General features: G+C 34.8%; 1 protein-coding gene across 5 annotated transcripts in view; it reads right to left on the bottom strand.

The window, feature by feature from the left end:
- LOC138700207 (retinaldehyde-binding protein 1-like) overlaps window positions 1-25,392 on the bottom strand; it is a 256,175-nt gene that overhangs the window by 36,860 nt on the left and 193,923 nt on the right. For 2 of the 5 annotated variants that reach the window (XM_069826649.1, XM_069826653.1), the window contains exon 2: window positions 5,193-5,285. The exons of 2 other annotated variants lie outside the window; for them this stretch is intronic. The gene's annotated coding sequence lies outside the window, so the exon portion shown is untranslated. Of the gene's footprint in view, window positions 1-5,192; window positions 5,286-9,495; window positions 9,648-25,392 lie in introns of those variants that run through there. One more of the 5 variants, XM_069826650.1, reaches the window with a different exon arrangement.

Consider the following 25,392-nt stretch of genomic DNA (forward strand, 5'->3'; position numbering starts at 1 on the left):
CAAGGTGCTGAGGAGAGTGCATTTTCAAAAATATACTATCGAAAGTCAAACGGTTTTCGTATTGTTGAGCGACAAATTTAGCGTATTTTATAAAAACAAGCCTCTTTCAGCGCTCAGAACTCTGGAACCATTTACTGCAGAACATTGAACGGAAGCAAATTTGAAGCTGTCATTTGGTAGGTTATGTTAAGAAGTAATCCTTATTTTTATTGTACACAGAGAGACAGATAATCTGATTTTACTTGCTTTTAGGCTTTTTGCCAATTTGTGAAAATGTAAAAAAAAATTGAGAAAAAAAACCTTGCATTATTAAGAGGGATTTGGCATTGTTTGCTTAGAGCTGTGGCAATAAGTTTCGAGGGTATTAAATAAATTATTTTCACACGCCTGGACTTGAACGGCGCAGTACCGCACGCACTGGCCGAGAGCTGAAGATAAGCGAGCGTTGGGTTTCATTTCACACCTGTGCTTATGAAAATTTGTGATAAAGCTAGCCCAGCTATGCGCTACTAGACGAAACATCACGTGTTGTCTCCTGGTCTTGCTTGTCTCGGCTAGCTCCCGCCTCACAGTCAGCTGGTTGGTTCACGCGCGTGCTATTTATTTTCTTTATTTGATATGTTCAATACTTTCTTATCAACGTACCATCAGTAAAAAATATGTGTTTATTTGTACTTTCAATGCGGAACCTAACTATATATTTTTAAAATATTTTTTCCTTGGCAAAGGCGTCTTAATGAGGAAAAATCTAAATTTCTCCATTTCCATAAGAAGTAAGAAAATCTGTTTATATGTCAATATAAACTTTAATTTCTCAGCATCAAAATAAACCATGATTTTGATCATTGGGTGAAAAGGTTTCGGAGCCACAACAGTTTAAAGTTGCTAATTTTATGAAAATACGGTAAATTTAAATATTTTTAATTTAAACACTAAGAAGTTCTGATGCCTCAAACTTTGCACAAAGTTCTCTAAGTACAAAAAAGGTTTCATTGTAATTAGAAATTGTAAGGCCAATTTTCTCTATATTTCGGTCGATTTGAGATGGAATAGCTCATATACATGGTGCATGTTTTCACTGCGATTGTAACTACTATTTGTGGATATGCAGTGGTCAAGTAAAGAAAAAAAATTGAATTTATAATATAACTTACTGCATATTATAGAGGGGACTTTTCATCTCTTTGGAAGTCATCTGAACAATAGTACAAAAAATATCGAATTAAATAGGAGATGTTCAACATTGTTTAATAAAAGAGTATGTTCTTTTGTCTTGGCAGTAGATAAGGGTGAATAATAAAATAAGAGCTTGACGATAAGAAAATATCCTTTTATTAATTGTAGGACCGACCATATGCTATAACATTTTGAAGTCTGTCGATGATATTCGAATGAGGTTTCTAAACAGAGCTCCTTGGACCAACCTGACTTCCTCTATACTACCAAAAGTGACTCTTCGCCTTTGTACGTATGTGTTTACCCAGAGGAATTCTTTTTCCCCTATATGTTTCTGGTCGTCATTACAATAATTAACATGGCAAGAGCTATTTGCAACGGCAGTCTCTTCTTTCAACATTTTCTCCAAAGTCTCCTCAAGCACGAAGCCAATTAGACGCACAAATGGAAATTACATACATGCAACATGCAAGTTGCATCTGTAAAGCCACGTTTCCACTTTTGCAACTTCGCAGGAATGAGAGGCAAGCAACAGTTACTAGTTAAAATGCAGCGCACATAATTATGCCATTTTGGATGCAGTCTGAAGAGAAATGCCAACGCTTGATGATGCACGTAGCTGTCACTGCAGCTGTCTTGATTTTCGTTGCTGATCAACTACACTGAAAGCTAGGGAAAAGACCTTCATTTTGGAAGAACAAATATAACAAAGGAAGAAAATGAAACTAGAATGATGATTGAGGAAGCAAATTTGACCGAAATATCAATTTTTTTAAATGTTACACGGATGTTACGATCAGACTTCGAATTGATATTACAATTGATTGCACCACAAACAAGTAAACGGAATACTTTTTTGTGTAATAGTTTGAGCAGCTATCAGACTGGCCATATTTTTAAGATTCTGCCACTGGTGACAGCTTTTCAAATTTAAGATTCGCTTTCAAAATATCAGTTCCTAATATTTGACGTATTATAAAAGAAGTTTGCCCAGCGATTGTGAAGTCTCTCTAAACTCACATAAAGATAAGATTTTTAAATAATTTGTGTTTCTGTATAATCCTCGATGAATAATCGACTTTATTATCTACCTAAATCCCGTTACAGTTTTTCACTTTTATGAATATGCAGTAAAATCAAAATTAATAAATATCTTTGAATATTGTGCTTCTACGTAATCGTGTTATGTCATATGGTTATCTCATGTTCCACAGAGCTGATAAACAAATAGCATAGCTGTGTACATCCAAGGTTTATGTAATTCTATTTAACTGCCTGCCCTTGGGACATGTTAATTTTACGTCATGCTTTTGGTTCGGAAGTTCGGAAGCATACTTATCGTACGATATTCGTGAATACTGTTATTTCCACTGTCTACTCATAGCTTGTAATTTTGTCGTTTGTCCATACGTAACATGAAAAGGACTAGACATCATTAGAGTTGATATAATCGAGAAATATCGGTTACATTTATAGGGAATAATATATATTATATGCAATGCCCATATGTGTTTTCACAGTTGCTATTTCCTTATATATACTGTGTACTGTATGTTATGTGCGTATAACCAATAATACAGTAGTACCAATTTTAACATTCGCCTCAGAAACCTGGATCCTTACCAAAGAGGATGGAAAATGTCTAGGTTTAATCGAAAGAGTCCACACCTGTGGAGTAACGGTCAGCGCGTCTGGCCGCAAAACCAGGTGGCCCGGGTTCGAATCCCAGTCGGGGCAAGTTACCTGGTTGAGGTTTTTCCCGGGGTTTTCCTTCAACCCAATACGAGCAAATGCTGGGTAACTTTCGGTGCTGGACGCCGGACTCATTTCACCGGCATTATCACCTTCATTTCATTCAGACGCTAAATAACCTGAGATGTTGATACAGAGTCGTAAAATAACCCAATTAAAAAAAAACAATCGAAAGAAAAATCCTTCGAAAAATAAGCGATCTTCTTTTTGAGAATGGAAACTGGAGAAATGGATTAATATAAAGAAAGAACTCAGTGAAATCTTGGGAACTTGCACGTAATCATCCTTCCTAAATAAACAGACTAACAAGCAAACATTCTGATGGGGGCAGATAAAAATGTTAAATTTTTTCTTCCACCATGTTAATAATGTTAAAAGAAGTGCTTATACAAATTTTGGCCACTCCACCGCAATTACGAAGCCGTCTAGAAAGTGATTTTCCCTGTGGCTCTTTTCAGAAAAAAAGTGCAGTTGCATGGAAAGATTTATTGAAACGGATACAGCAATTGTTGCGCTTTTTGTAAACATATTCCCTACTGAAATTGAGATATTTGTCATACAATGCGTCAATAATTTTTGTATCCTTGTGTCGTAGAAGTCAGCCGCCTGGGATCGTAACCAGCGTTTGACAGCCGTCTGCACTTCTCTGTCGATCCTATGATATGACAGATGTCTCAATTCCAGTGGGGATTATGTTGAAAAATAGCTGAACAATTGCTGTACCTGTTCCAATAAATTTTTCCAATGAAATTGTGTTTTCTTTCTGTTAACGGCCCCTGACGAACTTATTTTTTTACGTCCCTCATAATTGCGGTCGAGTGGCCAAAATTTGTATAAGCACTTCTTTTGACACTATTAACATGGTGAAAGAAAAAAAAAACTTTATTATTTGCCCCCTTCAGAATGTTTGCTTGTAAGATGGGCGGGTCATGTAGCACTGATAAATGTCACGGAATGAATCAAGGAAATGAAATACAATCCCGGTGACGAGCGAGTAAATCGCAGACCTAAGCTTATATGGATAAATGTAGTAGAAAATGAACTCAGAAAACTGGAATGCTAAAATTGGAAGATGGTAGTCCAGGATAAGAAAAGGTGTCAAAATTGCTAAAGCTCACATCGAATGTAGAGCTAAATTTATTATTATTATTATTATTATTATTATTATTATTATTATTATTATTATTATTATTATTATTATTGTAAAATAAATATGGGAAATGCCTGTTACTACTTGATTGAGAAGCTTTTGTCATCCACTCTGCTCTCAAAAAACTGAAAGCGGAGTTTATAAAACAGTTAGACTATATTACCGGTTGTTCCCTAATGGTTGTTAAACTTGGACTCTCACTTTGAGAGAGGAACAGAAGTTAAGAGTGTTCCAGAATGAGGTGTTTAGGAAAATTTTTGAGTTATCAAACAAGCAGTAATTGAGACTCGTTCAGACATGGTTTCTTGTAAATAGTTATCTTAATCTATCACAAAATATCTGAATATATGGTAATTTTATCACTATAGAATTTTGTTATTCTACGTTTAATTTGTAATTCAGTAAATACAAAAATATTCTTTGTTCTTAACTTCTATGATAAATTGTCTAGCTTTCATTAACCAGGTAATCTTGTCGTACTTTAATTTTTATTGTAATTGTAATTTTAATATTAATTGTAATTTTATTCTTCATATTACAGTTGTAATCTCCTGGTAGAGAGGCAGAGAAGGCCTGATGGCCATATCTCTACCAGGTTAATTAAATAAATATTAAGTACTAATACTAATACTAAACATTCTCATGGAGGTAGATAACAAAAATATTCACTCGTGAAATAAGCAAATAACTTACATAAATAAATAATTACAGTAAATAAGTATATAAATAAATACACACAATAAATAAATAAATGAAATAAATAAATAAATCAGTAAATGAACCAATCAATGAAGGACATCACTTAAAGCATGAACGAATACATGCGGTATCGTAAAGGAACTTATCCACGAAGCGAAATTTCGACGCACGGATGTCACTTGCAGCAGCTTCGCGGTTTTGTTTTGGTAGATTTTGTAATCAGAAACGCTGTTATTTGAGCAACAGTGAACAGTCAGATTTAATTTCTTTTCTCTTTTCTCAGTACTGTTTTAAACTTTCAAGTTACGAAATATTAAGAAGACAATGTTTGTTGAAGAAATTTCTGAATTGTTAGCTGATCGGGCTGATAAAATATCTAATCATGAATCAAATTATGGTCTCAACTCAATATTACCTTCTTCCGAGTGTTGTCCTGACAATCCTTCGGCCTGTAAACACCTCCAAAATGCTTGGCCTCAATGGAATACACAACCGGCTAAGTGAACTCCTGGAAAAACCTATTGTTCAACATTGTAAAACAACCTAATAATTCTATTATATTTAAAATAAATAATAATAATATGAAACATTATTGTGGCCAATGATGAAAATGTAATCGATGACCATAAGTCTGGTGGCAAAAATTTAATGTGTGACCACAAGTCCGGTGACGAAAATTTAATCTTGACGAAGTAGTACAATGACGACACCTCCGATGGCGAGAATTCCTAGACCCAAATTCTAGATTTATAAAATATAAACAATTGAGAAGCAGACATGGAAAACAGTATAAGTGCCTCCGAGGTCAAATTTTGTTTTTGTCACGGAATGTCATATATGTAGCAGCGCCAATGTCATAGTAATGGATATATGTGCCAAACATCCTCCCACATGATCAAAGGAGTGCATTCTAGATGACACTCGGTATAAGTCCCGTAGTATAGTCCTGATGAACGATATAAGTGCCACTTAGTGTATGTTCTGTGGAGGGTTACTCGCTGTGTTGATCTGCAGAGAATGTAGCGGTTTTGTAGCATTTATCATGGATAATAACAGGCCACTAATTATAAAAGTTTCTAAGGCAAAGAAGTGTGTGGAAAATAGGAAACCACGGCAGCAAGGGAAGCCATACACAACTGCTAAGGGAGAGAGTTTGTAAAGCCAAGGTTCCTGATGAGATGCAGGACATTGTACGGTCGGCCAGAATTAAAAAAAAAACATTCAAAGTGATTTCAAGGAAATCTGAAAAGTTCTTGGACGTGGCTTCAGAAGCTGATACGGTTCTAAATACGTTAATATTGCGCAATATTCAAGTATCATGGATTCGAGTTGCTTGTGATCATCCAACATTGGTCTTTATCAGGAATAACTTGAGTGATTCTGAACAGTGGAAGACATGCCAGGGTCTAAGAAGAGGACGAACACTGCAGTCTATTACAAATCTGGAGAAGTTTGCTATGCTGACTCCTAAGAACTCTTTAAAGGCAGACCTTCTGGCAATGCTAGATTTCATGGACACTAAGTACCATGCTTACAAATCAAATTGTTAGTGTTCTACCTTTTAATATTCACAAATCACTCGACTGTTTGTACTATTTTCAAAGAAATTATACATGGCACTTCTATCGTTGTCAGACTTTGATAATGTGGGAGCCAGTTACACTACATAATATTGTCAGTAATGGGTTGATTTACAGTTTGCAGAGAACTTAATTGGATGTTGAGACACTTCATGTTGAAAAAATTAAATAATAATTGCAACCATACAGTTTTTTGTGTTTTCCCACACGTTGTAATTTGGCAAATATATAGTTTTCCTTGTCTAGTCCACAATTGTGATGCTAATTGATGCAACGCTTTGGTGACTTGATCCACTGTGGCTCAGGACATCGTGAACAAATAATCTGAGCCAAAAGTGACTGGTGTCATCTACCGGCGAATGCTTGGAATTAAGACTTGATCTATTACTGCTCGGAAAAGATCCAACTTTAGTTATTCAGGAAATGAATTAAACTAATTTTATGAAAATTTGTGACTTGATCCACTTTAGCTCTGAACGTCTGATATAGCCTCAAATTTCAAACACGGCAACAGTAAGTAGGAACAAAATTTTAAAAATATTGAACAGTAATTTATTTCAACCTCTGCCTAATATTTTTCTGCACTTGAATGATATCGAAATTACAGACATTTCAGCGCGATCCAGTTGAATTACAAGACACAAGGGCGCTATGGCGCATTCTTACCAACGATTAGAAAGAGAAGAAAAAATTCCAGGGATACCACAGGAGCTAAAAGCCTTCCAGTTCCTTATATTATCTGGTTGTTCATATTTGCTTGAGTTCCCCTGTATACAAATATTCTTAAAATGTGATATCGATGTGATAAATAAATTTGATATCATTGGATAAGAAGAGCGTTCGCTATGTACAGTACGATTATTTAATCCTGACAGTCGACGGCGTTCTGCGTCCATTAAGTTACGCCAAGGGATGTTCAGGATAGGCTGTTGCCTGCAGTCAAAGCGATCGGATGTCTCGCATGGGGTATAGCGTTGTGTTTCAAATACAGTTGAGCTGTACTGCATTCCTTTAGCGACCGCTCGCCCTTCTCTCTACTCCGGAATTCTCCCCACTACTCCTCTTTCTTCCTCTCTTTCGCGTCGCTGAGCTGTCAGGACTAAATAATCGGGCTGTACAAAGCCAAGAAGACAGTCTCAATACGTTGGTTACTAGACAATAAAAGCTGTATTTATTTAGCAATGGAAGAATACTGATATTATACATGCAAGGGCCGCCAGTACCACAACGAGCTGTACTACTGTTGCTATTGTTCTCCTCACCGGAATTCTCTGACGCCTGAAGTCAAGGGCTGTCGAACTTTGATTTATTTTAAATATAAATTAGAAGAATATCTTATGATGAGTTGCCAGACCTAATGCGTTGCAAATATTTAATGGAATGTATTCCATTGTGTTCATTTTTATTTTATGTTTCTTATTTCTACTGTGTACACTTAATTCAATCGTCTTTGTAATGTTATTATGTAAGTAGTATTTTCTTCTAACTTAATGCTTATACTCGTATGTTTACCGCAGTGTTCATTTTTGTGTATTCTTTATTCAAATCTCTGTTTATGACTTTATTATGTAAATCGTGTTCATTTATCACTTAATACCAATATGTATTCCACTATATATATATATAATCATGTATATGTTACTACTACTACTACTACTACTACTACTACTACTACTACTACTATTATTATTATTATTATTATTATTATTATTATTATTATTATTATTATTATTATTATTATTATTATGTACATTTTATTAAATTGTCGGTTTCTGGTTTAATTATGTGAATCCTACTTGTTTGTAATTTAATATCAATATGTGTTCCAATGTACTTATTATTGCTTTTATCGTGAACGTTTTATTGAATTATCGGCTTCTGATTTTATCTACAATAGAATTCCTCTTATCCGGCACTAAAGGAACCAGGCTAGTTCCGGACACGAGATTTTGCCGGAAAATTGAATAAATACTGGTATATAAAAAAAGTTCTAATTCATGGTGCTAAATGTTGAAACTGCAGCCATTTGAAGCTATTTCTCGACGACTTGTTCATAATTGAATAAATATAAACACTGTGTGGATTTTCTTTATTAAAACACACCACACAAAACAAATAATAGGCTTACACCAATTTTAGGTTCGGATATTCACTGAAAATTAATGTTCGTGCGAACTTCCTAATGTGACAAAACTGACGCCTCGACATAACTAAATAAACATGAAAACTGTGTGAATTTCCTTTATTGAAACACATCACATAAAACAAATAATAGGCCTACAGCAATTTTAGATTCGGATATTCACTGAAAATTAATGTTCGTGCGAATTTCCTAATGTGACAAAACTGACGGCTCGACATAAGTAAATAAACATAAAAACTGTGTGAATTTTCTTTATTAAAACACATCACACAAAACAAATAATAGGCCTGCAGCAATTTTAGGTTCGAATATTCGCTGAAAATTAAAGTCCGTGCGAACTTCCTAATGTGACAAAACTGACGGCCTAGACTGTGGCAACGTGGCAAATTTAAACTTTTTTTTTTTTGGCCCAGCCGAAAGTGTGTTGTTTTGGTATTGCCGGTTATTTGGGTGCCGATTACGAGGGATTTTACTATATTTGATTCTAACAACATTAATAGACTATGTCTTCCACTGTATTTATTTTCATTTTATTGGGTAAATTTTTATTTAACTGACTCTTTTGGTCTCATTATGTAAATTGTATCTGTATGTAATTACTTAAATCCGATTCAGTTGTATGTTCAACTCTGTAAGCAAGTTTCAACCCTGGTTGAGTATAAGAGAAGGCCCTACGGCCTTAACTCTGCCAGGTTAAATAAAACTATTATTATTATTATTATTATTATTATTGTTATTATTATAACTGAATAATATTAACTGACAAAGAGGGTTAATAACAATTATTTATATTTATAATGAAGTGCACCACTTGATGAAGGTAACAAGAAAATATTTTATTCGGAAATAACATTATGTAGATCGTGTTCATGCTGATTTTTGCAGTACAGTTCGAACATATTCATGACTGTAATAACGTGGCCACGTCTGTACTTCCTCTTTCTGTATAGCGACATTTCATTATTGTGTAGATTCGTTACGCAAACAGCGCTTACCTGGGTCACTGTGGAACTGTGTTGACGAGGCGCTGCCAGGACGGAGAGTGAAACTTGACATCGAAAACCGCGCGATTTTGTTGCACGGAACACTTTCTACGGTTCACCTTGAAGTCAGTTTTATTGTCGATAATGACGGCTTTGCGTTCACACAGCACAGCTCATTGTGGCACTGGCGGACCTTACCTGTGTAATGTCAGTGTTATTCCATTCCCAACTAAACACAGCTTTTTCTTGCCTAGTAACCAACGTATTGAGACTGTCTTCTTTGCTTTGTACATAGCGGACGCTCTTCGTATCCAAGCGGACCGTGTTTTGTTTCTCTCAGTGGGCAATGAAAGAGACTTATCTTTCGTCTATAGCAGCGATGTCAAGGTCAAGGGCACGTAGACCAGGCCTGCACAAGGTTTGCGCTCTCCGATCCGGCTCACAGCTCATGAGCGGAATGCAGATATTAGCTGCGCTCTATATAAGGGTGGACTGGAAATGAATTCCCGTTCAGTCTTTCGAAAAGAATCTTGGACTAATATTAATTAATAAATAAATATTTATTTTACGGAAATAATAGATATTCTATAGCTACTTAAATGTGCAATATCATTTTGTTATACTTTTATTCATCAGTACATCAAAACGAGGTTTTATGCTGTTGGCAGCTGAAAGGAACAGTAGCCTACTGATCGTAATGAAACATCAGTTACAGATGTTCGATGCCTGCCTTTATTAAAGTTGATTATAGAAAACAGTTGCTCACAAATATAAATGTTGAGCCAAACATAGCAATCATTTTCACAGCCAGCCTGTGTAGTCGTGAATATTATTACTATGTTTAGTCTTGTAGAACTCAACCAGGCTAGTAGTATTATTCAAGCGATCTTTAGCCCTTAGGTCACAATGAAGATAAAGAAGTTCCAGCTGTAAATAGTTAAATGTTACATGTTATGTTTTATTTAACGACGCTCGCAATTGTCGAGGTTATATCAGCGTTGGCCGTGTGCCGGAATTTTGTCCCGCAGGAGTTCTTTTACATGCCAGTAAATCTACTGACATGAGCCTGTCGCATTAAGCACACTTAAATGCAATCGACCTGGCCCGGAATCGACCCCGCAACCTCGGACATAGAAGTAATTAAGAAAGTACCTCTGATAAGACAATGTATTTCAAATTCATAAAAAGACAAATACCGACTGTACCTATCTCGGGTAATAATGCAGCTTTCAACTCCTGAACCTTTTCACTCCGATCTTCAGCAACAAAACAATCGTGTCTTTATGTCTGGACTCGTAATGACGCATTATGTTATGTTTCTTTCTACCTTTCTAAATGTTGTGGCAGATAAGGCACTGAGTATTTACTCCAGCAGCTATTAAAAATAAGCATTTTACCATGCAACATTGAAAGAATTTGCCAGATGATCACTTTTCCGTCTTTTAGATTCCTCCATACTGTACTGTAGCAGTAGATAAGCAACGTGAAACAGTTACTGAGAATACACACTGCACTACACTAGATAGCTGAGTGGTCGTTTTCCTCTCCTCTATCTATAGCAAGTCTATGTCATTCTGACGTATCTTCCTCTCCGTTTCGGCGAGCGGTAAACACGGCTCTCCCGCTCCGAAGGAGCGTGTGCGCTCGTTGAGCGCTGTTTGTGCAGGTATGACGTAGACGGTTCTGCGTGCGATCAAGCGATCACTGGTTGCAAAGAATCTATTCTGCAGATAGCAGAACTGAATAAAAAGGGGCGAGTAAATTAAACCCTATTGCCCTATCACTGCAAGATGAATTAAACTGTTTTTAAATAATAGATAATGTGTTACATTGATACAAGACAACAAGAAATCAGAACATGTTTTGTAGAGTGTACTTCTGTAATAAATGCAATGAATTATAAAATAGTAGGTTACAGTAAATAATATACGTACAGTGTCTTCTCCTTAATTTAGATATATAGTTTCAGATAATAGCTAGAATATAATTAATTTTATATAATTATGAGATAACAGCTAGAATATAATCAATTTTATATAATAATTTATATAACTAGTATAAAAACACTGTTTTGCTATTTTAAACTTACCAATACAAAAGTGAAATAAATTACAGGACATTGTGCATATGGAAATATGAAATAATAGGCCTTCACCAAATAATAAACATAGTATATTTCCTTTATCTTAGAGGTTTTAGGTAATGTGGCCTACCTAATTAATTGTTATGTAACTGTTACATACTTAATAATGTACTTATATGAACAGCACATTTGTAGAAACAAATTTAAATTTCTGACTTCTCATCTAATATAGAATTTTTTTCTTCTTTTTGCCGACACCAACCTTCTTATGTCCGACGAAATTATGTTTCCTGCAACATGACGTATCATCTGATAATCTTGATCTTAGTCTTGGTTTTGTGAGGTTCATAACTGCTGACATACGTGCTTACTGCCAAATATAGAAATAATTTGCGCCGCAAATATTCGTACCTTTGATATATTACCCGGCAAAGCGACTTGCAACTTGGCCCTGTTCACAGAACTTTTCCTGGCTTAACCAAAGGACATCACAATGGTAAGGAACACTGTCAAACTGAAAATCTATGGACGACATATCTTGACAATTTTTTGGACAGAATTCATAACGAGTCTACCCTTTTTCTACTTTATTCTGTAAACTTATATGCAATTCAGTTAGGAAGAATCTCTACAGTACATTAAGCATCAATTAATAATTTCAGGCGTTTCACATTGCTTCTCTTTGTAACTAAATGCTTTCCATATATCAGACAAAGAACATTATCTCCCGTTCACCCATGAGAAGTCAAGAGTCCCGTCAGCCTAAAACTTACTGAACGACTTCTTCCTCAATGTCATATGTCCAGCAGTAGGGGGGGGGAACCGGACCGACCCTTGTAGCTGATTTCAGAGCCTTATTCACTTCAGAACACGATAGACTGGTAACTAAGACTTGCGTGGATCGAATACTGCCTGGGAAGGAAACTTTCTTTGTTCCTTATTCAAAATTATTCCCAATACTTTTCGATTGTAGCGATATTTTACGACTTAATGAACGTATTATACCCAGAACATGAATTTTACCAGCTATCAGCTACAAGGATCGGTCCGGTTTTTTGTTCCACTACTGTACTACCCTTGTAATCACCAGTGACCTGCATCTGAGTGCCGTATATGCTCTTAACAGCGTATAGAGCGATGAGGCACGCTTGCGCTCTCGTTGACATCTATAGGTCTGGGTGTTTTTCCTTGCCATGCGTTGTGCTGTATCGTCTCTGCAATGCAACTGTTCACTTTTATCTATTGGAGCAACGGTACCCAAAGTGTGAGTCGCGATCCCCAGGGGGGTCGTGTATGGGGTTGAGAGGGGTTGTGATATGATTTACAAAATAACTAAAAAAAAGTACCTTATCATTTATTTTGTATCTAGAAACATAAACATAAACAATATTGAACATAAAATAAATGTCTTAGTAGTTAAAAGTAAAAAATAATTAATACGATTAATGTGCCTCTATTCAGAAAGTAGCTCCTCAAATCTAAAGTTCCAGGCAATGTCTCATTTCTGTTTTGATGTTGAACATAGACGAGAAACTCATTTTGCATAAATACAAGGATGCAAATATTTAAAAATTTAATAATTTCTTATTTTTGCAAACTCGAGTTATTCTTGCATTCTTTTGATCCAAAATTGGTGTACGCTCTGCGCAAAAAAGAGTATAATTTAAACATTCCATTTCTAGGTACATATTTAAATGAGATTTTCCTTCATACTTCCTGGAATTTCAACCAGTTGAACGCAACTGCCCTAAAAAGGGATTCACCATCTTTGTGATAATCGTAATTGTTTTGAGTTTCTTCTGGAATGTACTCTAAAAGTTGTTGATTAAAATTGTGGAAATTTAGTTGCATGTCCGCAAAAACACAGTATTTGCCCATCATATGTAGCGAAATTTTCCATGAGCTCTTTAATACACTGAAATGAATCAAATATCCTTTTGTCAAATGATATTGATCAGAAATCAAGTTTCTTTGTAAACCCGTTAATTTTATTCCTGGCCGTTACTTATGATGTTAAAATCTTGGTCTTGCAAACTATTATTGAAAACGCGCTCATTCCATTTTTATGGAAGGATTGAGCTTGTTTTCAAGTGATATATAGAATAACACAAACTTTTAGATAAGGATTGGAGCTGTTTTGGAAGAAAAGAAGCTTAAAATATGATATAAATCTTAAAAAAAAATCATATATAATATATGTATAAATAATAAAAATGGCGAAATGGACTGAATGAGTTTTGGGATCATCATCATCATCATCGTCATCATTGGCGTGAGGGTCCTTTTAGTTTGACCTTAGCTTCCCTCTCAACAGCCATCCATCCACTTCAATTTATGGCCCTTCCTTTCCAATTTCTTACAGACAGACTTAAGAAAGATAGGTATAAGGAATTGGAAAGCAAGGGCCATAAACTGAAGTGACTCGATGGCTATTGAAAGGGAGGCTAAGGTCAAACTAAAAGAACCGTCACACCAATGATAGAAATACAACAAACTGTTTCCCTTGCGAAAACAGAAGAAGTAAGTAGAGCAATTGGATTGTAAGGACCGACGAATTGGTTGCATCTACTTACAAATTTAACATTAAACCTACAACCAAGGTGGTCGACCTGGTTGGCGAGTTGGTATAGCGCTGGCCTTCTATGCCCAAGGTTGCGGGTTCGATCCCGGGCCAGGTCGATGGCATTTAAGTGTGCTTAAATGCGACAGGCTCATGTTAGTAGATTTACTGGCATGTAAAAGAACTCCCACGGGACAAAATTCCGGCACATCCGGCGACGCTGATATAACCTCCTCAGTTGCGAGCGTCGTTAAATAAAACATAACATTCTAACCTACAACCAAGGTTCCCTAATCCTTTTTTTACTCATATTAATGCATCTTTACTTCAAGATAAAAATAACTCGAAATGACTATCTACTTAAAATAGACTGTAAATATTTTCATCGTTATATAAAATGAAATGACACATGAAACTTTATACACCGTATGTCCTCAAAAACTACAGTTCAAGAGAAATTATTACATAATGTAGGTACCTAATTTTGTTTCTAATCAAAGACTTGTTATGACGAAGTTTTGAAGCTTAATGATATATACATGGATTCTTCCGTAAAATTATCCCAACCTAGCGGCTACGGATATTATGATAAAATGAAAATTACGTTATCTTTCTGAGGAATTATAGTACGTTTAGTGTAGGCCTATCTGTGAGTCACGGAAGTGTCTGCACAGCTTACACGTGTTGTGGCAGCATAATTAATTTTACATTATTGAAGTTTTATCATTGAAACTAGTCACTTTGATATAGTGTTAAAAACGTAAGGAAAGAGTAATTTTCTATTGTGCATATGGACAGCAAAATATACAAAGTACTTAATAATATCATTAAATGTATTTTGTCGCTGCACCTAACCTACAATTTTCTTCTTGAGGTTTACGCTTTCCTATAGAGGCCTGCGCGTCCTTATTTTTGTATTCAAATAATCTTAAGCTCCATATCACTTCATCTGTTTCGTGTAGTTCGATTAGTTGCACCGTTCACGCTCTGTCCATTTTGTTGAGCGAGATGTTGTAACGCTCCGCTCTCCACCGTTAGTTTTAGTTCACACTTGTATCTGAGGTTACTCGTAATAGTTGAGCGTGGTCCTAGTCAACTCGTGTCGGATGTCGGTGCCCGAGTGCACTCGTATTACCTGTTGCTATGATACGAGTAGCGTTCAAGTGACGTCCGAGTAAACTCGGTCCGATTGTACTCGTATCGTGTCATCGCGGCTTTAAGCGTGCTGTCTATAAGACCAGGATAGTTAGGCAGGCAGATAATTTAATGTCATTCAGCACTAATACAGTCCATAGACAACGTCAAAATATATAATACCTGGCCTACAATAATAAGAGTAGATATTGAAATAAAATCAAATTAAATATATATTTACCAGACAATTTACAAAAACAGATTGAGTGTTAAAAGAAATTATATAAGATCAGATTAAAACAAACAAATGAAAGCAAAATTTATAAATTTTTTTCATTGAATAATAAACATTTATCTAAAACATTAAAAGTATGTAAAATTAACCACTTTTGTAACCTTGATTTAAAACTTTGACATAGGCCTATCTCGTTCTATTCCTCTTAAGGGAAGAGCATGGTATTTTTTAAAACTTTTTTCCTATTTGATGTAAAATGTTAATTTTTTGTATATTCTTTCTTACGTTTTTCATATTAACTACTTGTACTAAATTAGTTGCTTTTACTATATTCCAATGTATTTTACTTTCTTTTTTTCTGTTATGGTATCATTTTCATGTTCTTTAGTGTCGACTTTATTGTGCTATTAAGCTTATTATTGTTATTTTTTGTAATATGTTAGTATTCTTTTCTTTAACTTTTTGTTAAATTTTCACTGCTTGTATACTTTGTGCCCTGGTACAGTGTAAGACAGTGATCGCCAAAAGCCATCACAGAAAAGTAACCATGCCATTCAGGTACTATTGTCTGGTGGTAGATGAAAGAAACTCACTGTCCGATATTACCCGAAATCCGATACTACCCAACTCTCAACTACTAGGCTATATTCATTGGCTTAGATGTCGAGAAATAGGGTATCTTCAGGCAAGACAAGTTCATTTCCTTTTTAATATTTACAGTCAAATGTAGTTGTGTGTGACTGAAGTGAAAACAATTTGAAGTGTGGCCAATGCAATGGTGAAGCTTACTTATATCAAGGGTCGAGAAGAATGTTTCATACCGATTTTACTCGCATCCTTCCACAAGAATGTGACGAGCTGGCAGCGGTTTGGGCGCTCATCACCGCCTCTTATAGAAATCTTGCACGAGTAGCAGTGTCACCCGTTTTACAACAGTGTAGACGTTGAAGTCTCCGTCTTGTTTTGTCTATCAGAGTCCATTTCGGCCTCTCAAAATATCCAGCAGTCTCATACGAAACAATGGGCAGCGAAGCAAGGAACTTGGTGCGGCGAGGAGTAATCATCTTAAGAATTTTTACCGCCATTTTAAAATCTACTGCTTTTTGCCGGGTTCGAACTGAATACTTCAGCTTAATGAAAAATAGATTGTATTCAGAGAGAACATTATACATATACGTCACTCGTCCGTTCTGTTATGATTTTCCACCTAATTTGTTCGATATTGCAATATGTTGAAATATGTTTCAGTGCAAAAGTAAGCATAAAATCCCGTGATATGATACTTTAGTAACAAAGTATTTCTGAACAGACAGTTAAAAATTAAAAAAGAAAAAACTGTGTCGCGACACATGCCCCTGCCTTTACTCAAGCCTAACCATGGCATCATACCCCAACCCTCTGCTTACAGCCTTCACTTCGATATAAGACAAGACATTTATCAGCAGCGGACGTACACATATAATGTTACAAGTGTGTAGGATAATATGTTTCGATATTTTTTCCAAAACAGATAGTGCGTAAAAACTTCATTTTAAGGAGCATGGGAGTAAAAGTATCTCATTTGTGCAGATGGCAAAAAATATGAGATATTTAATTTGTTGTAAAAGTATTAATGAAGTTTAAAAGAACAATGCACGTTGTCGTTATTCTTCTTGATATAAAGACTACCACGTCCTTACCTGTAACTTGAATATTTCATTAATAAACGAACAATAAAAAGTATCGCCTTCTATATATTCTAATCGGGGTAATATACTTAGACTTTTTTGAAGTATTTAGTGTAATTTGAATATTTCATTAATAAATAAATAATAAAAAGTTTCGGCTTCTATGTCTTAATCGGGGTAAAATACTTCGACTTTTTTTAAGTATTTAGCATAATTTACAACTTCGTGACCAGCCTGGTACGTTTTTCTAATTTAAAATATCTGGTGATGTAAAGTACACGTTCTTTTTATGGTAAATAAGAAAATATATTTATTTTATTAATAATACAAAAATAATGAATAGGAGGATAAAAGTTAACACGGAGAAAAGTGTGTGTAGTTAATGTATGTACTGTATGTATGTACTGTATGTATGTATGTATGTATGTATGTATGTATGTATGTATGTATGTATTTATTTATTAACTCTACAATTGGGTATACACCCGGTGGCAGTGATATATAATATACAATAATTACAATTACATGAAATAAAATAAAATAAATGTAAATGAAATAATATAAAATAAACGTAAATCTATAAATAGTAGATGCAATAAACCTAGGACTATAAATAAAAACTATTCTATAATTCGTAGTTATGGTAATGATTATTTCCAATCATATGTTATGTTGCAATGTTAGAATTTTTAATATATTTAATTTTTTTAATCCCTTTATGTTTGTTGAGTAATTCTTGATGAATAATTCAATCATTAATATTTCTTTTATGTTTTTTGTTTATATTTTCTATACCTGGTTTATTTTGTTGGGGGCCTACGATAAGCAAAAGTAAATCTAACTTATAAGTACTTCTATTTCACCCAACTATTACCAATTTAAATAATTACATATCACCTTAATTAATTACATACCAACTTAATTACATATCATCTTAATTAGATTACATATCATCTTAATTAATAAGTAGAAGAATATTATATTCCTTTTGTTTTTTTGGTCACAGTCAGTCTCTCCACTATTATTCGCTGCATTACCTGAGGACATACCCACTCCACCCCTCTCCATGCGATAGTGGTGTGCGGGTTGCATTTCTATTACGTCACAATTTCGTGGTGTTTGACAACCACTGGTGTAAGAGAAGGCCCTATGGCCTTAACTCTGTCGGTATAAGTAAATTATTATTATTATTATTATTATTATTATGTTGAATCTTTCGGACACTACTTTTAACACTTGAATATAAATAATTTATTAAATGGCGATCTTACTCGTGTTAATTATGTAAGCATGTGTGGCTTACAGGGTTTCGGTGTTACTTGACAATATCCTCAGAGCCTACTAGATCTCGGCGCCATCTCAACTTCGCTGCCTGTTGTGTGGGTGTATTCGTGTGATGAAGAGTTGTGTCAAATAGTGTGTGTGTGTTCTGAAATTGATCTGTGTGTTGAGAATTTGATTAGGGTGTGTTTTAGTGTGTCTGTATATTTCATGTTGTTCTAGTGTGTTGAGTTTTTGGTTTTTGGGTTGTATGTGTAGGATTTCCATCTACAGTACATCTACATATGCCGAACACATAAATAATGCTAACCACACATACAGTAACATAAATACAGACATGGAAATCCTACATATACAACCCAAAAACCAAAAAAATCAACACATTAGAACAATATGAAATATACAGACACACTAAAACACACCCTAATCAAATTCTCAACACACAGATCAATTTTAGAACACACGCATTATTTAACACGATTCTTCATCACACGAATGCACCCACACAACAGGCAGCGACGTTGAGATAGCTCCGAGATCTAGTAGGCTCTGAGGATGGTGTCAAGTAAAACCGAAACAGCTGTAAGCCACACATGCTTACATAATTAACACGAGTAAGATCGCCATTTAATCAATTATTATTATTATTATTATTATTATTATTATTATTATTATTATTATTATTATTATTCCTGTCACTCTGTATATTTCTCATTTTCTTTCATTGTCGGTGCCAATTCCATTTTACTATCATTTTCCAATGTCTTAATGGACGTGCTCGTATTTTAATTGGCTCCTTTCTACGCTGTTTTTACATGCTCTCGCCTAGTTTAATCTTCATGAGGATTTTTAACGTTTACAGCGATTACAATTGAATCGCTTGCAGAAGGAACAGAAAGAATAATTATCTCCGACGTTAGTATAACCAATTTTTTACAAAATACTTGGTTAATCCAGAGGTTCAGATTGCTTCATTGCATTAGTTGATGGGTAGATTATGACTGATTTATTAACAGAGAAGTTGAACGACAGCAGACTTGTATTCAGATCTCCCACAACGTCGCGGCTTCGTGGAGGCTTTGCATCTCATCTATTCATGAAACGGACAAGCTTCCCCTCACAACTTCTGATCAGCAACCCCAACACACCGCTGCTATTCAGACGCGGACTCTCCGATCCTTATCTATCTACTTAAGGACAGTGTTGTGACCAGGAACAAAGGAGAGAAGCCCAGAGATGGTTTGAGTGTGCCACGACGTCATACATGACGCACATCCCATGAGTTCACTTGTTTGGATTGATGAATAATACGTCCATGGCTGATAAGGCCCTTTGAAGTAAAACTCGGAGTGTTTGAGTAGAGATCAGTGTTAGTGAGGGAGGGTCACAGTCCGAATCGGTAAAATGTTCTCTAAGCCTTCCCGTTCATTTCCATCCGCACGAGTACGGTCTAATACGAAAGTAGAAGCACTTTCATGCGATTAAATAATAGATCTAGTAATGTAAACGCTCTGTCTGTCAAGAGCTTTAATCATTGTATCTTTAAATTATATTCCCTTTCACATTCATTCTCTTTCTGTCTTCCCCCATTCTTTCAATTATTCTCCTGTTTTTTTCCTTCACATGTTGAATTTTTTCCTCAATTTCAACTTAATAATAATAATAATAATAATAATAATAATAATAATAATAATAATAATAATAATGTTTTATTTTCGCTGGCAGAGTTAAGGTCATAAGGCCTTCTCTAGCAATATTCTTCAGTTTTAACTACTAGTAGACTACATATTTATTTAAATTTAGATAAACCTATAAGGTAAAGTAGTAACTTAATTTATGAGCTAATTTAATTCAATCAATTATAATTAATTTAATATTTGAGATAGCTAGTAAAATGATGAAAATTAATTTAATATAAGCTTACTAGGACTATGTTACAGGGAGAAAAAAAATATAAATCTAAAATATATTTCTATAATGAGAATATTAATGTAATTGCCATTAGAGGTTTTGTAAATCTATTTAGAGAAATTAATGATAATAATAAGAATGGACAGATGTTAGTTTCATTATAAGTAACAAATATTAATCAGCAATTAATCTGTTAAGTAAGAATTTATGTAATTTTGACCTAAATGAAGTTATTGTCCAACAACCCCTTACATCACTCCGAAGCGAGTTCCAATTTCTAGCAACTGAAACTGTATAAGATGAAGAATATACTTACCGGTACTCACCTTTGTCTTGATCAATATTTCCCTCTATTGTGTATACTTATTAAAAGTGAGTTAGTTTTACCCACTGATATTAATTCAAAGTAGTCCACACCTATGGAGTAACGGTCAGCGCGTCTAGCTGCGAAACCAGGTGGCCCGGGTTCGAATCCCGGTCGGGGCAAGTTACCTGGTTGAGGTTTTTTCCGGGGTTTTCCCTCAACCCAATACGAGCAAATGCTGCGTAACTTTCGATGCTGGACCCCCGACTCATTTCACCGGCATTATCACTTTCATACCATTCAGACGCTAAATAACCTAGATGTTGATAACAGCGTCGTAAAATAACCCAATAAAATAAAATAAAATTCAAAGTGGATAATTAATATTTACTTAAATAACTCAATTGATTATACAACAAATTTGATTTATTTCGATTTTAATGTTTTCCAAATTGAACAAGTATATGACTATAAATCAGTGATGTCAAAGCAAGCGCATTTTTCTGAGCTTTACGTCGTGCGCGGGCTAAGTATGGAAAGAGGAAGGGTTGTGTATATGAATAAGCAGCCTGTTGGATTAAGAAAACAGTGGTGCACAAACTTCAAACGGAACGTGAAATGTTATTTCGTTATTTTTATATGGCTTCTTTCTGTTTGATATTATCTATATTGTCTTTAAAACAAAAGTACTAATACAAATTTCTTAATATTGCAGTTATTTTTTTAAACGTTAATAACATAATAAAGAGTTAAGAAGGAATATTCATATAAATTCCATAGTAGTACAACTATACTGTACTAAATGGATGAAATACATCAATCATAAAGAAATTGATATCCCAAAAAAGGAGATTGAGTATGACATGATAAGATGGAATTGATATTGATGGTACGTTTAGCCTTATAAAAGTAATCAATAAACCAATCAAAACAATATTTCAGTACAAAGCAAAGTTACCTAGGTGCTGTATATGTTTTAAGTGTAACTAATATTACGTAACAAAACTCTTATCGCATTACGCGTTTAAGGTGAGAATGTATTGGTTAGCAACTTCCTAACATCAGAATATTAAATTATTTTCTCGAAATGTGTTGAAGCTATAGAGCTGACATTTTTACAACACATGGACACATATCTTTTGCTTATGATGTAACAGTAGTTACTCTGTTAATTAATTTCCTTACAAACAATTTCCATGCGAATATTTTAAAAATGTTGAATACATTATCTTCAGTAATACGTATTTACGGTATATTAGATTTACGAAACCATTCTGTAAGGCTACTAAATAAATAGGTCTATATCTGAAAATTTCACTTTTCTATAAAAAAGTTGAGAAAATATTTCTTTTGAATAAAAAATGAAACTTGTGCAAAATGAGCATTCAAATTAAAACTTAAATTCTTATACTGGACTTACACTTCTCAGACAAATCTAAAAATTAACATGGATACAGTTTTAATAAGTTCTCTTCCCTTTATCTATTCAATCAGTGCTGGCTATCCCTGGATATAGCTCGACTAAGCGGCATATACCACCTCTTTCGTCTATCTCTTTCCTTTCCGCTGTAAAGCGCTCAGGCTCTCCTGAGCTCTAAAGCGCGCGCTTGCTCCTATGGCCATCAATTGACATGACTGCTATACATTATTAAAATATTATCATAAAAGTCGACAAAACTATAATCAATGACCACATACACTGGTCATGTAATGTACAATTTCTGCTGATTCAAAAAATGAAGTCAGAATTTTTCTATCACCCACCATGTTTTATAATTTTATTTATTTTTATTGCTATATATAGTTCGTTTGATTGCAAAATAGATGAGAACAGGAACTGGACCCCTGAAATCTATTGTGCTACATGTAATTCTATTAGCCTACTGGTTGGCTAAAAAGATCCCGTCATATGCCTTTTCCAACTCCAATGATAAGTTATGCTGGGAACCTAAGTATCATTCAACAGTGTGTTACTTTCTTGGAACCACAGATAAGATTACAGAGAACTGGTCGGCGAGCTGATTCAGAACTATAATGTAATGGGCGTCATGTATCTCTCAAAGTAACTTCTCGGAGTCTAATCTATTTTTTCTTACCTCAAAACCTTCGGGTAGTGAGCGACGACTATGGAGAGCATTTTCATCAGGATTTTTTTTAAATAGAAAGATGCTACCAGGAAAAGTGGAGTCCAAATATTCTGTCAGACACTCAAAAGAGATGTTTCTCAAGCGAAGAATAACTTAAAATCTATTTCACACACATATCAGGTAAATAAATATGATTTCAGGTAAAATGTTACAAGGTAACTAGAAAAGTCTGAAATACATTTCATATAATTACCAGTGGCGTAGCGTCAATGTAAGCTAAAAAGCTCAACTTCCCCAGTTAATAATAATTTCATAATAAACCTTCAGTCTATGGACTGAATTATTTATTAATTTTAATAGAATTTATATTTACGCGTTAAATATTGTGATGCGGCAGCTCAGGATGATTTGTACCCTATCGTCTCTTACATCTGCAAAGTTATTTCACTTCCACTCTGTGTGTGTGTGTGTGTGTGTGTGTGTGTGTGTGTGTGTGTACAGTAGTGGAAAAAAAAACCGAACCGACCCTTCCAGCTGATTTCAGAACCTTGTTCACTCCAGAGCACGATAGACTGGTAACTAAGACTTTAGTGGTTCGAATCCTGCGTGGGAAGGAAACTCTTTTTTTGTTCCTTATTCAAATTTATTTCCAATATTTTTCGATTGCAGCGATATTTTACTACTTAATTAACTTATTCCCAGAACATGAATTTTACCAGCAATCGAAAAGTCTTGGGAATAAATTTGAATAAGGAACAAGAAAAGTTTCCTTCTCAGACAGGATTCGAACCACGTAAGTCTTAGTTACCAGTCTATCGTGCTCTGGAGTGAACAAGGCTCTGAAATCAGCTATAAGGGTCGGTCCGGTTTTTTTTTTTTTGCCACTACTGTATGTGTGTGTATGTATATATATATATATATATATATATATATATATATATATATTACATTTATATAAATATATACATATACATGATTTGCGCAATTCCGTGTCATCCAGCTCAGAAAAAATTTGTGCCAGTAGAATTTCTTTACAAGACAAAGACCCCAAACACATCGGTCACATATCAAAGATGTGATTGTTTTTCAATACCACCAGAAGACTTGAGATTTCACTTTAATCCCCAGTTTTAAGTCAATTAACAATTTGTGGCGTCTATTGGACAAAGAAATCGGCATACTCCGCATATCAAGTGAAATAGACTTTCATAAATCCCATATAAATTGTCTAAAATTATTCTTCAAATAACAAGAAATTTGTCCATGTAGTCAATGGATAGTATGCTAGGCATAGAAAGAGAATGTTTCTAGTTTGTTTTAATCTCTTATTTAATTAACTGATTGAAAATACTTTATTTACTAGCAAAGTTTTAGTTTGTCATAATTTTTATTGTAAATAATTGTTATGCATAAGTCGTTTGTTTGTTGCTATTATTATTTAAAATCATATTAAGAAAATTGTCTTTATTATTTCTGTAGTGCTCGGAAAAAGTGGCACAAGTAAAAATGTTAATTTTATAGGAGAAGGAAAGAAAACCGTCTTCACATTGGTTTATGTCGATTTGATTTTATTTTGTATGAATTATTCTAATGGCAGAAATACTTACGTTTCTTTACCCAAGCGAGCAGATGTTCCGTAAGTTGTCAATAAACTAATAAAAACTTTTGTGGAAATGGACTTATGTCACTTTTCCCAAGCATTGAAGATTTTTAATGTAAAATAAAGGGTGTGTCTTAATACAGACTACTTTTTCTGCCCTTTGACAGTGGAAGAAAGCTATTGAAAAGAATTAATAACAAAATCTCTACACTCACTTCCATTGCACAAGGAGTTACGCATTTCTAATGATGGTAGAGGAGGTGAGAAGAAAGAATTTTTAATCAATATCCTGTGTTCGGAAAAGTGACGTTTAAACATGCTAAGCCATCGATGGGCGTTTGAGTGCATTTGCCCTCCGTCCGCACGGGGAATTCCAAGTGCGAGCGCTCCAGCGCGCTGTAGTGTGCCAGCAGCTGTTACAGATCTTACAGCTTTTAAATGAGCTAAATTTAGGACTTCAGGGAAAAGAAATTCTTAATACACAATTTGCAGATAGAATTGCAGCTTTTAAGGAGAAATTGCTGTTATGGATACGTCAAATGCAAAAAGGCGAAATATATCTTTTCCCATCCTTATATAGCCTAAGCGCATAGAATTTTGAACAATGAAAATTTCGAAATGTACGCATGTATTTTTTTTTACTTTATTGGGTTATTTTACGACGCTGTATCAACATCTAGGTTATTTAGCGTCTGAATGATATGAAGGTGATAATGCCGGTGAAATGAGTCCGGGGTCCAGCACCGAAAGTTACCCAGCATTTGCTCGTATTGGGTTGAGGGAAAATCCCGGAAAAAACCTCAACCAGGTAACTTGCCCCGACCGGGATTCGAACCCGGGCCACCTGGTTTCTCAGCCAGACGCGCTGACCGTTACTCCACAGGTGTGGACTATACGCATGTATTCTATCCGGTCTATTAGAGGAATTTACATCAAGGTTCCACGATTTAGATTGCCTGGAAATGGATTTGCGTATTTTTGCTACATGTTTTGATTCCAACTGATTAACTTATTGATAACGTACCTCCTTCATTATAGTGTGAATTG

The sequence above is a fragment of the Periplaneta americana genome, chromosome 5 (assembly GCF_040183065.1).
Source record: "Periplaneta americana isolate PAMFEO1 chromosome 5, P.americana_PAMFEO1_priV1, whole genome shotgun sequence".
Taxonomy (NCBI): domain Eukaryota; kingdom Metazoa; phylum Arthropoda; class Insecta; order Blattodea; family Blattidae; genus Periplaneta; species Periplaneta americana.